Source organism: Lepisma saccharinum, chromosome 25 (assembly GCF_977018435.1).
Source record: "Lepisma saccharinum chromosome 25, izLepSacc3.1, whole genome shotgun sequence".
Taxonomy (NCBI): domain Eukaryota; kingdom Metazoa; phylum Arthropoda; class Insecta; order Zygentoma; family Lepismatidae; genus Lepisma; species Lepisma saccharinum.
The window spans coordinates 46,404,879-46,423,208 of record NC_139253.1 but is presented as its reverse complement, the minus strand read 5'-3'; the positions used below and the strand labels follow the sequence as shown (position 1 = coordinate 46,423,208).

General features: G+C 35.2%; 1 protein-coding gene across 4 annotated transcripts in view; it reads right to left on the bottom strand.

Moving 5' to 3' along the window:
• The window catches only part of LOC145978911 (potassium voltage-gated channel protein eag-like), a 420,913-nt gene that overhangs the window by 68,634 nt on the left and 333,949 nt on the right, over positions 1-18,330 (bottom strand). The window lies entirely within an intron of this gene.

Genomic DNA, 18,330 nt, shown 5'->3' with positions numbered 1-18,330 from the left:
CCCTAGATATTATATATATTTTTGCATATGTAAAATATTGTGTATGCCAATCTTACCACCCGGAAAGGTTCTTTTTTGAACCAAGCTGACTTTCTGGAGATTTGAGTATTGTTTGTCAAAAATTAGGTCCAGCACTGGAATAGATTGTTATGTTGTTGTGGAATTGCATCGGTAAAGTGATCGAATGCACATTAACAGTAAAGTGAATAAACATAGAAAGAAAATCCTATTCTCTCAATAGGGATAGGATTCGATACCCTTATGAGGCATGTTGCACACACAATGATTCCGATCCAAATTGAAACTGTAGGTCCAGTTCCGATTAGACTATCATGTGCACAATGTGGATTAAATTAGTTTAAAAAAACAAAACATTCTTGAGCCTCCTATTAAATTGGGTGACAAAAACAGAACACTTGAGTCTTCAAATATGGCAGTTAAGAAGAACGATCGTTTCTACAGCCCTCCCCGTTTATTTGCGTCTGTTTCTTGAACAGCATGCAAAAAAGCATAAAATACTTATTTCCTCGTGTTAACATTAACAAAATATCCTTGGATAATTATCAGAGGAAAAAACACAGAAAGTTTTGGCCCCGTCTACACTCTGTCCCGGTAATCTCTGGAGTAAGCGAACGAAAACAAGTCCTCTGCGCAAGTAGTAACTCGACAGGGCTCGACCATTGCACGTGAGAGAGAGTTGAGTGGGTACATAGATGGGAAAACGTTGCTGCAGCTACCGGCGACTATTCAATTGCTCCTCCCACTAGCTTCCTCCCTTTCTCTACCGTTATGCTCCACAGATTCCGGAGACAGAGTGTATTTGCTATACATTTTGACTCTCTTTGCACTCGCGTATCTAGTTCGTTACAAAGTGCAACCCCGAGTCGTCTATACTCCGTCTCAGGAGTTTGTGGAGCATCGCAGCTCATACAGGTAGAGAAGGAAAGAAGCAGAGCAAGACAGTGCTTGATGTTGTAAACGGTTGGTAGTTGTACTCGCGTTGTCTCCTCCATGCACTCCCTTTCCCTCTCGCATTCATTAATTTGACCCCTCTTGAGTCACTATTTGCGCAGAGGACTCGTTTTCGTTCGCATTCTCCACACAATGTTAAGACCGAATGTATGTTGTTGATTTGATGTCTCACGTAGTGTATTTGGTATTTGCACCACGTTCTGGAGCGCTGTGCGGTATATAGTCACGTGGTACGTGTTAACCAATCAAAAGAACGTTGAAAGCAGCAGCGTACAATGTCTAGTTGAGTGAACAGAATTTCCCTGCACAAGCTTGACATTCGGATGCACCTGCACTACACTGCTGTCAAAAAGTGCAACGAACTAGACTGGACTTATTATGTGTAATAGCTACGAACTGCTGTGGTACATTCTCATGCATATGTGGCAATACAAGGGTCCCGGGTTCGAATCCCGCTCGGGCTTGGTTGTTTGTGAATGTCCATTCATCAATTTAATCATTTCATCACTCATCCCCATCTTTGCAAATTAGCCAAGAGGCACAAAACGCGAAGTAAAATAAACTAAATCAATCAATCAATGAATCAATCAATCAATATGTGGCAATAAACATATCGTACCCTCTAAAATATTCCGAATTGCTGTGTGCAGTTCATATGTAACTTTGAAACATCATCATCACCTGCTGATCAAATTTGACACCTTCTTTTCACTACCCACATTCTTATTTTGCAGGCATATCACAACCTTCACACCAGATCACTTTTATCCCTGTTCACAAATCGAAAATATGTTTACTAGTCGTTCTCTGTATTAGTCCTGTCCCAGGCTATAATTATGTAAACGCTTGAGCAGCTAGAATTAATTTTCATAAATGCTTAGTAGGTGTCGTAGGAAGTACAAGTATTATCGACTTAGGTCAATAACAGAACTGCTCCTGTCTCTGATAATTTTTCGATCTTCACGGAACCTGCCTGCCGGCCCCGTAGCGGAGTGTTTACAACATCGCACTACGACACCAGGAGTCCAGGGTTCGAATCCCGGCCTGGGCATGGATGTTTGTGAGTATCCATTCATCAATTTCATCATGTCATCACTCATCCCCATCTTCGCAAATTAGCCAAAAGTGGCACAAAAGCTAAGTAAAATTAAGCAAATCAAATCAAAATTTGCAGTGGCGGCGATTGGGTTCCAAAACCGGGGGGGGGGGCAAGGTGCAAAAACTGGGGGTGGGGGCAAAGACAGTACATTTCCTTTCGTAGATAAGATTTAGCATAGTACGGAGGCAAAAGTGGCGAAAAGTGGGGGGGGGGCAACTGCCCCCCTAATCCCCGCCACTGATAATGTGCTTTTATAAAGCTGCTGACATGGGTGGGAAATGGAAATAATGGGTACAAGTACTTAAAGTGCCTTACTGTAAAGAATTACGTTTGAAAGTAGTGTACCACTGATTCCACGTCAAATCACCCAGGCCATGTAATCCACCGATTCAGATTTTCATGATACTTGATGTGTACTACCACGGTATGAACAACATTATTTTTTCCTTCGGTTGACCTTCTGTAGTTACTGAGAAACAGGATCAGTCATGCCTGAGGCCATGATTGTTGCCTGCTAACAGAAAAAAGTTATATCTCAGAGTCAAATCGACATACTACTGTCATACTACTGCCAGATTATTTTTAATTTCTGTTTCCAAAGTAATCCCAAAATGAAACTTACACCAAACACAGATTGCATTTAGCTGTGTAGCATACTTTACTACCTACAAGATTGAACTTACAAATGTTTATATATGCAAGGTCAAAAGTGACATCGTGTGACCTTGAAATGAAATATTTTCATGTAAAGATAATTTTTATGAAAACTATGCTCCCTTAGCTCCAAAACAAGCCCAAGATGAAAGGAAGTTATACCATAATTCTAAGCAAAGTTATGAAGTTATGACTTGTTTTATTTGACCTCGTAAACACATAAATTTTACATTTGTTATAAAGTCGGCAACCCTGCTCCACGAATACCGTGTATCACTCAGGGCTAAAATTTTACATATGTAAGTTACTTCATGTCTTCTACCATCCAACCAAATTTCATGAAAATCACAAATTGTCTTGTTGAAAAGTTCGTTTCTTGTGATGATTTGGCATGGAATACCCATATGAATGTACATAAAATTTGTTTTAATGAAGATTTATTAATAGAAGCAGTGAAAAAGCCACTAATTTTATTTTTTAGCCTTTTAGAACATACTCTAAGCTTCAATTTGAAAACAAATTGGCATGATGACTGCAGTGCCTTTTAGTGATAGTGCAATTCTAGTAACGTCAGACGTTGACCCAAAAAATAACATTATTTACAATACAATATTTTCTTCTGACTCTCAGTGCAAACGAATCTTGGTGACAACTTATTAAATGGAATATACATATATCTATGAACTATATAAAAAATCAAAGTGATATGTCGATTTGACTCTGAGATAACTTTTTCTGTTAATCATTGCAGGCTACCACCATGGCCTCGGCAATGAACGATCCATGCAAAATTCTGAAACTTTAGCCTCCTGTTTCTCAGTAACTATGAGGTCAACCGAAGGAAAAAGTTACATGTGTTCATACCTTGGTAGTATTATAAAATACACCAAGTTCCATGAAAATCTGAATCGGTCGGTTGCATTATGAAATTTTTCTGGGTGATTTGATGTGGTACATGGTTTTCAGATTGATTGATTTGGTTCATTTTTCTTCGCATTTCTGCTTCTTTTGTCTAATCGCGAAGATGAGGATGAGTGATGATATGATACAATTGATGAAGGGACACTCACAAAGAAAACCCATGTCCAGACCGGAATTCGAACCCGGGACCCCTGGCGTCGTAGCGAGCTGCGATTATCTGTCCGCCACGAAGGCCGGCTATATGATTTTTAGGTATTAATTATTATTTTATTGCCATCAATTTATACACAGAAAGAGCACAGGGCTATCTTCCTTGGTACAAGATGTACAAAATTGTATCATTAAAATAAATACAATTACTAACCACCGGCTTGATCAAATTTCTAGATGGAAAACAACTTTGGATATGTTTCCTACATAGTGTAGTGGATTCAATGTCAATGAATATAAATCTATTGATTTTAGCGCAGTACACTACGCAACCACATGTCCCAGGTATGTTTTTCAGTTTTTTAAATTTTTATTTTAAAGTTCACTTTATGGTCAAATAGGCTAATTCGAAATGGATCGAAAGTTTAAAGTGGGATTCGATGCACAATTTTAATCAATGGGATATCGAACCCAGGATTTCCTGATTTCAAGGCTGCGACTTTACTAATACGCCTTCGATGTCACCTCCTAATGCCCTAGATGGGTGTCACTTTGCAAGTCTTATTTCTACAATTTCATCTTATCAACGTTGAGATTAGTTTAAAGAAAAACTTAGTTAAATAAGAAAGGTGCAGGTTAAAAGCGGATAAGAAATTGAAAATGAAAACTAGAGATGCAAAGAAAAGTATTTTTGAAAGTCTCATCACGCGGGAGACCCTGATTCGATTGACAGGGTATTTACAAAATACGTATATTAATATTTTTTCCTAAGAGCTTGTATGTTATGCTTTAATCATCTAGACTCGGTGCGAGCTTGGTGCTGATAACACCACGTTTATTATGACCTGGAGGGTGAATGTGAGCAGGCACTTCTACGTACACTAAATACTGTATGTTTTTTTTTTTGACGCGAATAGCAACTGTGATGGGTCTCGATGTGCTTGCCAGAGCTAACATATTGAAGAGTCTTTCCAAGATAATATTTATGCCAAACTACCAGGGAAAATATTAAGATTAAGAAGAAAATAAATTAGAAAGAGAATTAATGCGCCCAGGAAATAGAAATAAGATATTCGAATATGATACATATAAGGAAAGTTACCTAAAAAGCCAATTGAGAAATTAAACCCAAGAAATAAAGAAATCAGAAAAAGTACTAAAAATTTAACCACGTTTTACTTAAACCATTATTGACAGGAGGTTAACCAACTTTCATGTTATCGTACTCATATCTGAAAGTAAATAGGAGACTATTGTATAATGCCTCATGTCAGTCGTAGAATTTGAGGTGTTGCTCATTTTGTGATTAACAAAGGTGTGCTTGTGTGCTTTCGGTTTGATCTACGCGTATTGAGGAATGCCAGTGACCCGGAGCGTATGTTGGTTTAATACGCGGAGATATAAAAAATATCAAGTGTGAATCCTTGGTAAGCTATGGATACATGTATTGATTTCCTAATCTAATTCATTAAAGCGCGAGTATTTCAACAAGAGTTATTTTTAAAAATGTCTTGTAATATCTAAAATACAAAACTTGCAATATCTATATGAAATACATTCATTTCATTTTCTCTGTAGTTTCATCTAGAATTAAAATAAAAATTCGGCTTACTTTCTGGCGGAATGGTTAGCACAGAGCGATACCACATCACGGGTCCCCGGTTCGAATCTGGGTGTTCTTTCTTAGCGTCCCTTCATCAATTTCATCATCTGTTTCTTATCTTTGCTATTAGCCAAAAGTGGCAGAAAAGCAAAGTAAAATAAACCAAGTGAATCAATCTACAACAAAATAAGCTAAAGTAATCTCGGTGGGAAATCTCATTACTGGATAAATCTACGTAATGGATGTCATGAGTTGCTGCAAATTTGGTTCAACAACTGAATATTGATTAATTTTTTTTATGCGTGTCTTAATCGGTTTCATGCCTAAAGAATATTCAAACTTGTGTGTGGATTTACATCTTTATTCGATACTTTAGTAAACATATCATTTTACATCCTCAGTTACAAGTTGAGAAAGAAAAGTATTCTGTTCCAAAGGACTGTATTGCTTTCATTTTCGAACAATGCAGATATTGTTTCGTATGTCTCTTTTCCTGTATGTTTTGGGCACAAAAAATTTCAAAATTCCTAATCCTGTTCAGTTGGTAAGGCTCTGATTCAATCTGGAGGCAATATCTGAATTCTAAGAACGGTCTATCCTCTTTAACGTAGAGATACGGTGGTATGTTCCTCCAGAACAAATCCATTCACCCTCATCGTGTATTAATATAGTCAGACAACGGTTACACACATTTTACATTTACCCATTGATTACCCATACTTTATTTGCTCTCATCTGCTCCACTTCTGATATACCCATTTGGGGAAAACGTCGGGTAAAGTGGAAAATATTCCAGGGCTCAAGGAGAAACTTTTCTCATCCATCCGCGGAGAGATTCCGACTGTAGTCCCCGTCTTCTAAATATAGCTCGAGTGGAGACTTTGAGAATATATTTCCATTCCAAATCCCACACGTTTCGAGTTAATCCTCCCCCTCCGTCTCGTTGTTCCGGTGCCTTTTTGCACGAGAGCCATTTGTTTCGGCCCAAAAGAGTGAGGGAGCTGCTTCGAGCAGGAACCACTAACGCCAGATGCTCTGGTGGGATGGGGCAGATAGAGGGAGCGAATCCTCCCTTTGATCAACGAACCGAGATCCACCAAATCAACAATTCCGGTGTTTCAGAGGGTCCAATCTGGTCCACACATACAGATACATCCTCTTTTTTTGAGTGACCAGAGCGCTCAATAACCATCCGAAGATCCCAACTTGATAAACTGGCGGTTTGGTCTATGGCATGGAGGCATGGAAAATGCATGATGGATACTCAAAAGGTCCTCTTGATGCAAGCCTCCGATTATAATTCGGCTTCTGGTTGCTTTACCCATTAGCAATTCTTGACCGGCCAGCATTGACTTCGCTAAGACATGTTTCTTCACTCTAAATATTGTACACAACCTCATTATGTTAGAGTACCTGTGGTACGGAAATTGCTTTAGAAATTCTATACAACACCGAAGGTAATAAACCCGTAATTGGATCCTCTAAGTGTTCAAAATTACTGTGTAATTTATTTGTATAACTTCGAGGGCTTGCTGAAACATCATCTTCTTGCCTACTGTTCAAACTTAGCACGGATCGCTCTACCTTTCACCATTCACATTCCTATTTTGCGTCATATCGCAACCTAACACCAGATCACATACTTATTCTTTCATTTTATCGTTATCCACAAATTGGAATTATTTTTACAACCCTTTACATAATTGCTTAGTAGGTGTCGTAGGAAGTACGAGTATTATTGACTTGGATGGATATCTATCACACTGCAAATCTCCTTGCAATGATGTCATCAAAGATGGCGGCCCCTCAATAGCAGGACTGCTCATATCTCTGATGATGCTTTTCCCATTTTCACGCAACCTGCATTTTTATACTAATTTGATTTTATAAATCTATTGATGTGTGTGTAAAGTCGAAATAATGGGCACAAGTACTTAAATTGTCTAACTGTAAAGTATTCATTTTGAAGTAGTGTCTATGATTTTCAGATATTCATTTTTATTTTCATTAACATAAATTTATCCACAGAAGGAGCACAGGGCTTGGTACAAGGTGTGGAAAGTTGTATCATTATGATAAATATTAACAAACACAATTACTAACCACCGTTCCGACCAAAATTCTAGATGGAAAACAACTTGGGATGTGTTTCCTACATAATGCAGTGAATGCAATACAAATATAGCATTCCTGTAATACGATTGGAAATAAGGTTTGAATATGCTTATCACGTGATTAAATTTATATATTTGACAACAATCTAGTAGTCATCACCTTCGACCAACAGTTTCCTTGGGCAAAGTTTGAATTTCTTTGGAATATATACGTATATTATATAATGTGAAACTATCTAGGAATCGTTATGTAGTTATAAAATTTTGAAGAATAATAAACAAAGAGAAATAGTTAACATTCGCCTTACAAATAGTTCTGGCCATGATTTTTGTACGCAGGATTTTTTTCACCTGGAATTGTACAGGTGGATAGTATATATCTTTTTTCTAGGGACTTGACAGAATACACGATAAAATATTTTTTTAAAGTTGTTCAAATACAAAAATGGTAATCACTTTAAGGGAGCATTTATCACTTTGGTGTTTTCTGAGTTCTTTAATGCTTTCATTTGAAAATTTTGTTTTCCTCAAAATTTCTGGATAGGGTCTAGCTCCATCATCCCCCCTCCCCAGCGTACGCCAGTGGTTATGACGTAAGTTCAACATGCAGTCATACGCTGTTTACTGATTTGTAAAGTCTTCATTCATTCATACTTTATTGGTTTTAGCTGTTATACCAGCTCTACACCAAGTGTCCTAAAAATATGTCATGCATGACACTGTTACACAAATTACAAATTTTGAATATATACAGTTTTCTTATACATAATTTATCTACATCATTATCATACAAATTTAAAATTGATAATAAATACAATTGTTATATCTGGTGACTATCTCAAGTTACACATTTTGAATATTTACAATTTTCATATGTCTATATTAATATCATGAAAAAATCTACAAATAATAAATACAATTGTTACATCTGGTGACGATATTAAACAGGATAAAGAAGTTGGAAGAGGTATTCCTTTCTTTATTAGATTCTTGAATAACATCTCCCTTTGAGTGGTATAAAGTGGACATTGAAATATAACATGATGAGCATCTTCCTGATCTAGATTGCACTTGCACATAGGTGAATTTACTAAATTAATTTTATATAAATGGTGATTTAAACGTATGTGACCTGATCTCAATCTTAGTATTAAAACTAAAAACTTTCTGGGTATATTAAATGTATAAAACCACGGAGTCTTATTGTTTAAATTTAGTACATTTTTATATGAATGACCCATATATGTAAATTTTTGTTTGACCCATATCTCCCAATCTTGTTGAATTTTGTTTTTAACTCTTGGTAACATATCTGTATATGATAATAATATATTCGTTCTGTGATCCATAATTCTTGCTTCTTTAGCATTTTTATCTGCCAGTTCATTATAATGAAACCCTGAATGTGCTGGTATATATGCAAAATGAATTGTCCTTCCCTCTGTAGTTAACTTACCATACAATCTTATTATGTAAAGTACCAATGCTGATGCCTTATATAACTTTTTATATGAAGATTGCACACTGTACAAAACACTTTTAGCATCTGTTAATATTAATATCCTTTTATCTGGAATATTATTAATGTACATCAATGCACGATATATTCCATATGCTTCTGCCGAGAAAATAGAACACTCTCCAGGTAGTATAAACTTTTTAATATTTCCATTTGAAGAGTCAATAAAAGCACATCCTACTTCTTCTTTATTTTTTGATGCATCTGTGTATATGAATCTATAATTCTCCCAATTTTGTAAATATAATTGAATATTTGCATAACTTGTTAATGAAACATTCCTTACCGGTATTTGATCATATGAAATTTCATAAATTGGATGTTTGCTATGCGTTATTATTGTAGAAAATAAATCTTGAAATTCTACTTTACATTGTAGGAAAGTTGAATATTGTCCCTTTATTTTGTTCTCTTGATATAAAATCCATTGGTCTTGCATAAGTTTATTTACTGGATGTTCTTGTGTTTCCCAGCACTTGAAAACGAATTTATTTGTAATCCATTTGCATCTATACTTAAAAGGTTTTTCTATGGATTCTAAATAAACTCCTACATTGGGAGCTGAATTCATGAGACCCAATGATCTCCTCAAGACTTTTCTTTCTAAACTATCTATCTTAGATAGAATTCTTTCTGTAGCATTTCCATATATGCTGCATCCGTATTCTAGCTTAGGCCTAAAAAAGTTTTTGTAAAATAAAAGCATTATTCTTGGGTGAGCACCCCAATTAGTATTTCCTAAAATTTTAAGCATGTTGAAAATTTTTTCACCTTTAGCTTGTAAATACCTTATATGATCCATCCACATTAATTTTCTATCAAAATTAATTCCTAAATATTTTATTTTATTTTGAAATGGAATACCAGCAATTTGTGTCAACGTATTTGGATATTTATGTTCACTTTTGTTATTAAAACATACAGCTGCTGACTTGTTCTGTGATATGATAAAGTTCATTCTCTCCAGCCAACATTTCACTTTATAAAAATTATTTTCTATTTTCTGAATACCTTCATATGGATTACAAAATGATCCTAATATACACAAGTCGTCTGCATACTGAATTATTTTTATTGTAGAATTATGAAATTGAAATATTCCTCTCATATATATATTAAATAATAATGGACTCAGTGGACTTCCCTGAGGTAATCCTTGTGAAGTGGTACGGGGCCCACTAAGTGTGTCCTGAAACCAAAATAATATTTTCCTATTTATCATCAAGTTCCATATTATCTTCATAATTATTTTCGGAGTATTTGTCTGATTTAACATATCAATTAATATATGAGGATCAACGCTATCATATGCACCTTGTATATCTATAAAGTGAGCAAATGTATATTGTTTCTTATACATTGCATTTTGAACATGCAATGTTAATGTTGATAATGCATCAGTACAACCCTTGTTTAGCCTAAAACCGAACTGATAGGGATAAAAATATTGTTCTTTCTCAAAATACCACTCTAATCTTTTTAATAATAATCTTTCAAATATCTTCTCAATTGTAGGAGCCAACGTAATAGGTCGATATGATTCAGCTTCTTTCGGATCTTTAGTTGATTTAAGTATAGGTAGTATCAGATGTGTTTTCCAGTTTTGTGGCACATTTCCACTTCTCAGAATATTATTATAAATATTTACAAGTACTTTTAATGCATTGTCCGATTGATGTCCTATCATTTCATACGTTATTCCGTCGTATCCTGGAGCAGTTGATTTTATATTACTTAGAGTTTCTCTTTATTCTTGCAATGTTATTTTTGAATAAATTTCATCACTGGAACTTATATTATTTATAATCTCGGGTATTTTATTTCTTACATAACTAGGTGTAAACTTTTTTTCAAAACGTTCTTGCCAAATTGTTGTTATAGGTGAAACTCTAATTTTATGTCCTTTTTTAAGAAAATTTATTTTTTTCCAAATTGTGTTTGTTTTAACAGATGGTGATAATGATTCACAAAATTCTTCCCATGCTTGCCTTTTTGCTTTATTAAAGATACGTTTTGCTTTAGCAATTACTTGTTTTAAATTTATCCAATTATTTGGCAAAGGTTGTTCAGCAAATATTTCAGACAATCTTATTCTTTCTTCTTTTGCATCTTGACACTCATCATTCCACCAACTTATAGTAGGAAAGTTGTTTTTATTATTAATTTTCTTCCGTTTAGCTACAATATCCATTGCATATGTTATTAATTGTAAATAACGTTGACACGTTATGTTTTATTCCTGTTTAATATCTTCCATTGAGATATAAGAGTCCAAAATTATAGAATATAATTCCCAATCGATGTTTTTAACCTGCCACCTTCTAATTGGTAATGAATATATTTTAGGTACTGAGTGTGCATCATTTAACAGTGTAATGAAAATTGGCAAATGATCACTACCCCTATTCACAAAATCTACTTCCCAAAACAATTTATTTATTATATTATTTGACACAATAGTTCATTTCATTTTGTATTGTATTGTTCTTTCTTTTATTCGGCCCATTTACTTTGTGTGAAATGTCCATGACATCATTTACATCATTTTCTTCATGTTTTGAATCAGATGATATTATATCAATATTATCACTGGTTATATTATTATTGCATATAGCACTATGTCCGTCCTCAACAATATTGCTTCCCTTTTGATCCATTATGATAAATAAACGAGACAGTTAAAGCACATCTCTAATACAATCCAAAGGGATATTGAACGTCTTAAATTGTAATAGATTTGATTATTATCAATCAACTTTTGTCCTTTTCTATCACAATAGATAATAATCTAAACACTACTTAATCTTACTACAAAAGTCCTTCAATTAAATCCACATAACATTCGATTCAATCTAGCGAATAATCTTGCTTATTGAACCAATACGCCATTTTTTCCCAGATCTCTTTGTAAAGTCTTCGAAAGTTAATAAGGTAGATAAGCTCGATAGATGTCACTGGTGATGATTTCAGAAAATTGGTGTCACTTGAGCATCATCTTGCTTAGTAAACTTGTAACTAATAAATGTACATTTATGAATTCATTAATCATTCTTGTTAAATTTACATTATATGTAGCATTTATGAGCATTCATGCTCAAATCCCTCTATTTGGAGATTTACTAATCTTTTAAAGTGCGAATTTGGTGATTTTGGTTGTGAGAACGCGAAGATAGGAGTTAGCACACTGTTTATGAACCGATTATTTTAATGAACGGATTAAAAAATAGTGCTACTTGTTTTGGATTAAATCACATGTGTGCAAATACATAGACTTGTAAAGAGAAACGGATTAGGTTAATAAATAATAAAATAACGGGTTTAGCTACAATACTGAGACGTATCAGTTCATTTTTTTAAATCAACCTTGTAAGAAATGGAAACAAAACAAGTTCGGAAGTGATTTCGATATCTCTCTTTGCGTGCTCTGTGAACGGGAGGAAGTAGAGTTACAACTAATAAGAGAGTCGTTTAAATTATAATTGTAACTTCGTGTTGCCGTTATTTATGCGAGTGTCCAGCGATCCCGGAGGGCTCATGTAGTAGTGGAATGTAGCAGAATAGAATTCATCCTGAAGTCTGCAGATCTTTTGTTGAAAAATCGTCACCGAAAGAGGACATGTTACAAAAAAAGGCAAGCTCGGCATTATTTACGTATGGAGTTAATCTTCCAGAAAGTGACAGCAAAAGGTCAGTTAGTCATTTCAATGTATTATATTGTGAACAATTACGCGTAGTTGCAAAGCAATCTTACTGAAGACATTAAGGATGACGATGTGTTTGTACAATTATTATCACAACTTACCTCAAGGTCATTCGTGTACATACAAACATTGAACAGCACGTCACACACTAGATTTTATTCAAGGGGTTTTCTTCATGGGCAGATTTAAGTTGTTTACTGCTATCTCATGGACAAAAACGGTGACAGAAATATTCATTTGATAAACTTTTAGTACAGATTAATCAGGCACGTATCTAGACATATATTTCGGGGTTGGGGGTTCAGACACAAGTGTCTCAGGAATAATATTAATGCATTCCTAATATAATTTATAGGCCTATTCTGCACGTATTCATTATCTAGGTTACGTGTAGATCGCAAAAGCAAGGAAATTAATGTTAAAAAATAAAGAATTGAATATTTATTGAATGATAGATCCATTGGATATTATAGATCCAGTTGACATAAAGTAAAGTTACAGATATATATTTTATGTATATTTCTATAAGTAGTAGTAAGCATAAATCTTCTTTGATACTATCATTCAAAGCCGTATGAGCTAATCATTGTCTTCCAGTAGGTTCGGCAGAAAAAAATAACCATAGATTATACAGGAAATGCTAATCAAGTATATTTTCATTATTTAATTTTAGTACTTGATAAGTCTTTTGGGTGGGAGGAGGGGATTTGCTATATTGTTTTAAAATATAACTGTTTAGTGGTAACATTTTGAGTGTTTTGTTTAATGAAATAAATTTCATGTTTTTTATGCTCAAGTTTAAATCGAGAGAGTCATAGTAGTATGGCTTGAAATATAGCTTTTAACAAATAAAATGTCCATTGTAATTACATTTTCCTAATTGAGTAATTCGAAATCAATGTAATAATTAAGCAATAAAGTTTGATCTTTTCATGAAGTTTACAAGAATTGGATGCTATGTATTCGTGGCATCGTCATGTAGTAAATCCAACATATTGACTCGAATTCAGTGAAATCTGTCAAGTATTAACCGAGATATGAGCAGTTTTCTAATTTTTTCGTTGCGGGAAATATCCACGTAAGTCAACAATACTTGCTAGGACACCTAGTGTGTACTCCTGAAAAAAAAATCCTCCCTAGTAAAACTTTCGTACAGAACCATAGGCAGGTCCGAGATTATATCGCAATGCAGGTTAAAAAATATGACATCAGACATTTGCAGCATAAAATTAAATAATACTGGCAAAAGAACCCAGCTGTGCAAAATATTGACTCTTGACTTCATGCTGCGTTACGATTTATCTTAGCTCAACATATTTCAGTACCTGGCTAAGCGGAAGAAGACAATGAGAGCTCACAGCTTATAAGAAACTGCCGTCTAATATCTGTACCAACATATCACATGCAAAATCATTCCTACACAATACCTTTGATCATTAGTGGCGATTGGGTTTCAAATCTTTTTTTTTGGGGGGGGGCAAGTACAGTTTACTTTTACTTTGTAGACAAGGCTTAGCTTTAAGAGGCCATAGTGCTGGGACAAAAAGTGGCAAAAGTTGGGAAAACTACCTTCCAACGCCCCTCTAAATATCTGCCATGGCAGCTATTTATTTTTAGTTATTTATATATAAAAATAGGAGCCACGGCTTTATATATATATATATATATATATATATATATATATATATTGAAGAAAACATTAAATGAGATATTTTAAAAGTAAATCAATTTATACTATTTTTACATATTTTATATTTTGTTTACAAGACGTGTATCTAATATTTGTGAGTTGTTGACTTATAATCAAGGGATCCCTGGTTCGATAAACGGTGGAGGCACATAGTGATTCGGATCCTACTTTAATCTGTAGGTCCAGTCCCGATTAGCCTTACTGTGCATAAAGTGGACTTAAAACACCAAATCAAACCAAATTTTTGAGTTGTTGTTTTAAGTCCATTTTATGTACAGATATGCTAATCAGGACTAGACCTACAGTTTAAAGTGGTATCCGAACCATTATGAGCCACCACCGGGTATCCAACGCGGGACCCCTTTATTACAAGGCGACGACGTATAATGTTTGTGATAGTGTCTATTATTCCTTGTTTTGATTTGTTTCATGTATGAATGAATGAATTAATTAATTAAAATATTTGAGTGCATCTGAACATATGGCGATTTTGCACCCTTCAAACTATAAGTATAGCCTCTTATTTAAAACCCTTAAGTTCAAAAAGGTGTGTAAACACCCCTTGAAAAACGTTATAAGTGCAAAGTTTTAATGGGACCTCCTGCACAGAATATACACAGCATATTAAAATGGTAGACTCAAAACGTCCTCAAAAACAGTATGAGAGGCCCGCTCTTCTCAAAAAGCACGTACGAACTCTATATCAGGTTATTTTGAATTGCTGGAAGTGAGGAAATAATTATTAAGCTGAGCATGGCTGTTACGTAAGAGTAGGGTTAGGATTTTCATTACTTTGTATATTTTTTTTGGTAAGGGTGATGTGTTCCCTAAATATATGGAAATTCATATTATGAAGAAACTAATTAAATTAAGGTACTTCTTAAGGGCATATTTTGACATATTTAGCCATTTCTGCGTGGTAGATCATATTTTGATGAATTTTCGGTCATATTCTGCATATTTTCGCTTTTTCAAGAAATATACAGTCATTTTCGAAGTGGATTCATTCTTACTCCCAGGTTCACTCGAGTTTATTATTATTATTTTTTTACTAAAGCAAAACCTTTTTTTCATTTTCATTAGAAAATTTACAGAAAGTATTCATTGTGGATTGCAACTCAGGGTCCATTAAGTGAACTAAAAATAGTACGAATGTGAAAATATCTCAGCATTTAGATACTGATGTTTGAAACAGTCTAGTTATAAGGACATATTTTGTACAATTTTAGGTCATAAGAGCACATTTTATTTTGCATATTTTGGTGATTTTTAGGTCATAAAAATTCTAGCCCTACTTATGAGTGTCTATTAATTTCATCACATCACTCATCCTCATCTTCGCCATTAGTCGAAAGTGGTACAAAGGCGAATTAAAGTAAACCAAATCAATCAATCAATGAAATTACACATAAGTTTAAAATGTAGACTAATAAGATGATAGTCCAGATAGTTCAATCCGTTGAAACGTGTCCTTGAAATAGTTCCATTGATCAAGTCAAACGTAGACGCGAGATTAAAATAAACCACGCGTATTGACGACTTAAAAAACGTGACTTCTTTTTACACGTGTTATGAAATAGTTTAAGCCAACAGGAAGAAAAACTTATGGATATTCTAGTTTTCTATAATTGTTCCGTCTGACTTACGTTCTAGGCTATCTTCGACCAACACTTTCCCTCCCCTGCATTGTTATCCTAGTCTCAGCCCTCACTTTTGCTTCTTTCGTGACTGGAGATTGACGGCAGCCGCTGCCGAGATTAAAATTAACCTTGGTTCCAGACATGAAAGCTTCACAACGAAAGTTCCCATTTTTTGTGCTGTCAGTCCGTTATGTTCACTTTACCATCGACTCATTTCCTCCACCAATGCGAATTTCATTGGAGCAGGTCGGCTGTCGTTGTCTTTTATTATTTGAAGCTAAGTCTGTTGTAAAAGTAAGTAGGTCACAAACGTTTATTTAAAAAATACTAAGTGAGAAGTTGACTTTAAAACCGTTTATATTTTTCAACCTCCACCAACATTATCCCATCGCTTTATCAGTGCCTTAAAATCTGCTGCATAAAAGTCTTTGGGCTGCTGTTCCAGACACAGTCGCACCTCACGTTCAACATTGTCTACATCCGCAAGACGTTTGCCACCACCGTGCGCACACTTTTCGGAAATTCAAATCATCATGCATTATGCTGTAGGCTACACTATGAGAACACTCTATTGCAGTTGCTATGCTGCCTATCGTCGCTCGTCTGTCAGCTCGAATCGTCTCATTCACCCGTATCATCTCCACGTACACTCCTCCAACACGGTCGCCATTTTTAAACTGAGCTGTCTATGCGTACATCTGTTACCTTGCGACTAATAACTGAATATCATCAAGTTGGATTGTGCTGCCACCTAATGACACATTTTGTAACTACTTCCAGCTATCCCACATCAGTTTGTGACATAATTACTGACTTCCCCTCGTACAAAAAGCATACGATTAGTTGATTTGTAGAGTTGGGAGTTTGTGTTACAAGAGCGTTGGAAGGAAGAAAACCGACAGATATATAACTTCATAGAAATTGATGTAAAGCTTGTGACTTTCGTTGATGTTGCTTCTGTACCACATTGATGTGAGATCTGGTTGTACGCACATCTTTCAAGGAGGTGCTATAAGGTTTGCGCTAACTCTTGCCGTTAAAAGTATACAATATATCCAGAATATCATTAAGGGTATGTATTCTAGGCTGATGTATTCGTTTCACCTACAAACACTCCTCTAGGTTTACTAGGCAACCACAAAATTCTGGTGGTTTCAGATAACTGAAACCAGCCTCAATATTTAACTCTACGCTAAGTAGACACTTGCAAGGAAGGCGCACGATACGCATGTTGCCGCTAACACAAGGTGTTTTATTTGTGTTGAGGATTAAAAAATTTTATCTGCTGCCATAAGTGTTAAGAGGGAGCGTCGAATGCTTGAAGAGATTGAAGTATTTTTGATAGGGTTGGGCTAATAGCTGCTACAACCACCTGCTACCTGTGACTGTAATCGATGACATACTATATATGTATTGTAACCCAAGTTGAGGCTCTGTCCGAAAGAGCAAAGTACATACTTGAAGCATGGTCTTGACGGAGTGACGTCACCTAGTACAGTTAGAAAGCTTCAAGTTCACGAGGTATCGAGACCACAGGGCAGAGCACACCAAGTTGCAGGCTTGCTCACGTGACAAGTGGACTTGTTCATTTGTTTGAAATCGCGGTGGTACAAAACCAGCAAGTTGTTTGTTGCAGTTCATCTAATGTGTGAAAATATATGTATAAGAACATTTGCAAATGCTATGTGATTTCTGTGCTGAAAACAAGTGTTTAAAACGTGGAAAATCAACGTGTCCTCGGTTATATCTACTGATCGTATTTGGCGCTGCAGCCGAAGTGCAGTTCGAAAGATTTTCACTTCCAGTCCACGACTTCAAGACCGCACTTGAAGTATGGTCGCTTCAAGTACGGTCTTGCACCTTTCGGACACGGCCTGAATATGGAAGACTTTTGAACTTGAACGGTTGTTTTAAGTACATGAATGCAATGGTGACTTGAGACTTCTGAAATCTCCCTGAAACTGATGCGAAAACAAAAGTTTCACCGAACTTCCGTTGGGCGCAAGGGGTGAGGTCATACGCGTGGACAAACTAATTTATTTGGTAGTGCATTAAGGGGAGTTTCAATTGCCTATCTAGACAATGTTACTATATTTGTCGTCAATTCATATCTCTTCTTCACAGAACTATTAGGCATATGAATATGAAATGTTATCATCATAGTACCCGGGTATTCGTTTAAATTTAGCACAGGTTTTCCTATCATTGTATTGTGACTATGTTTATGTAATATAACAGAGATACAGTATTACCTCGTTAATCTGGAC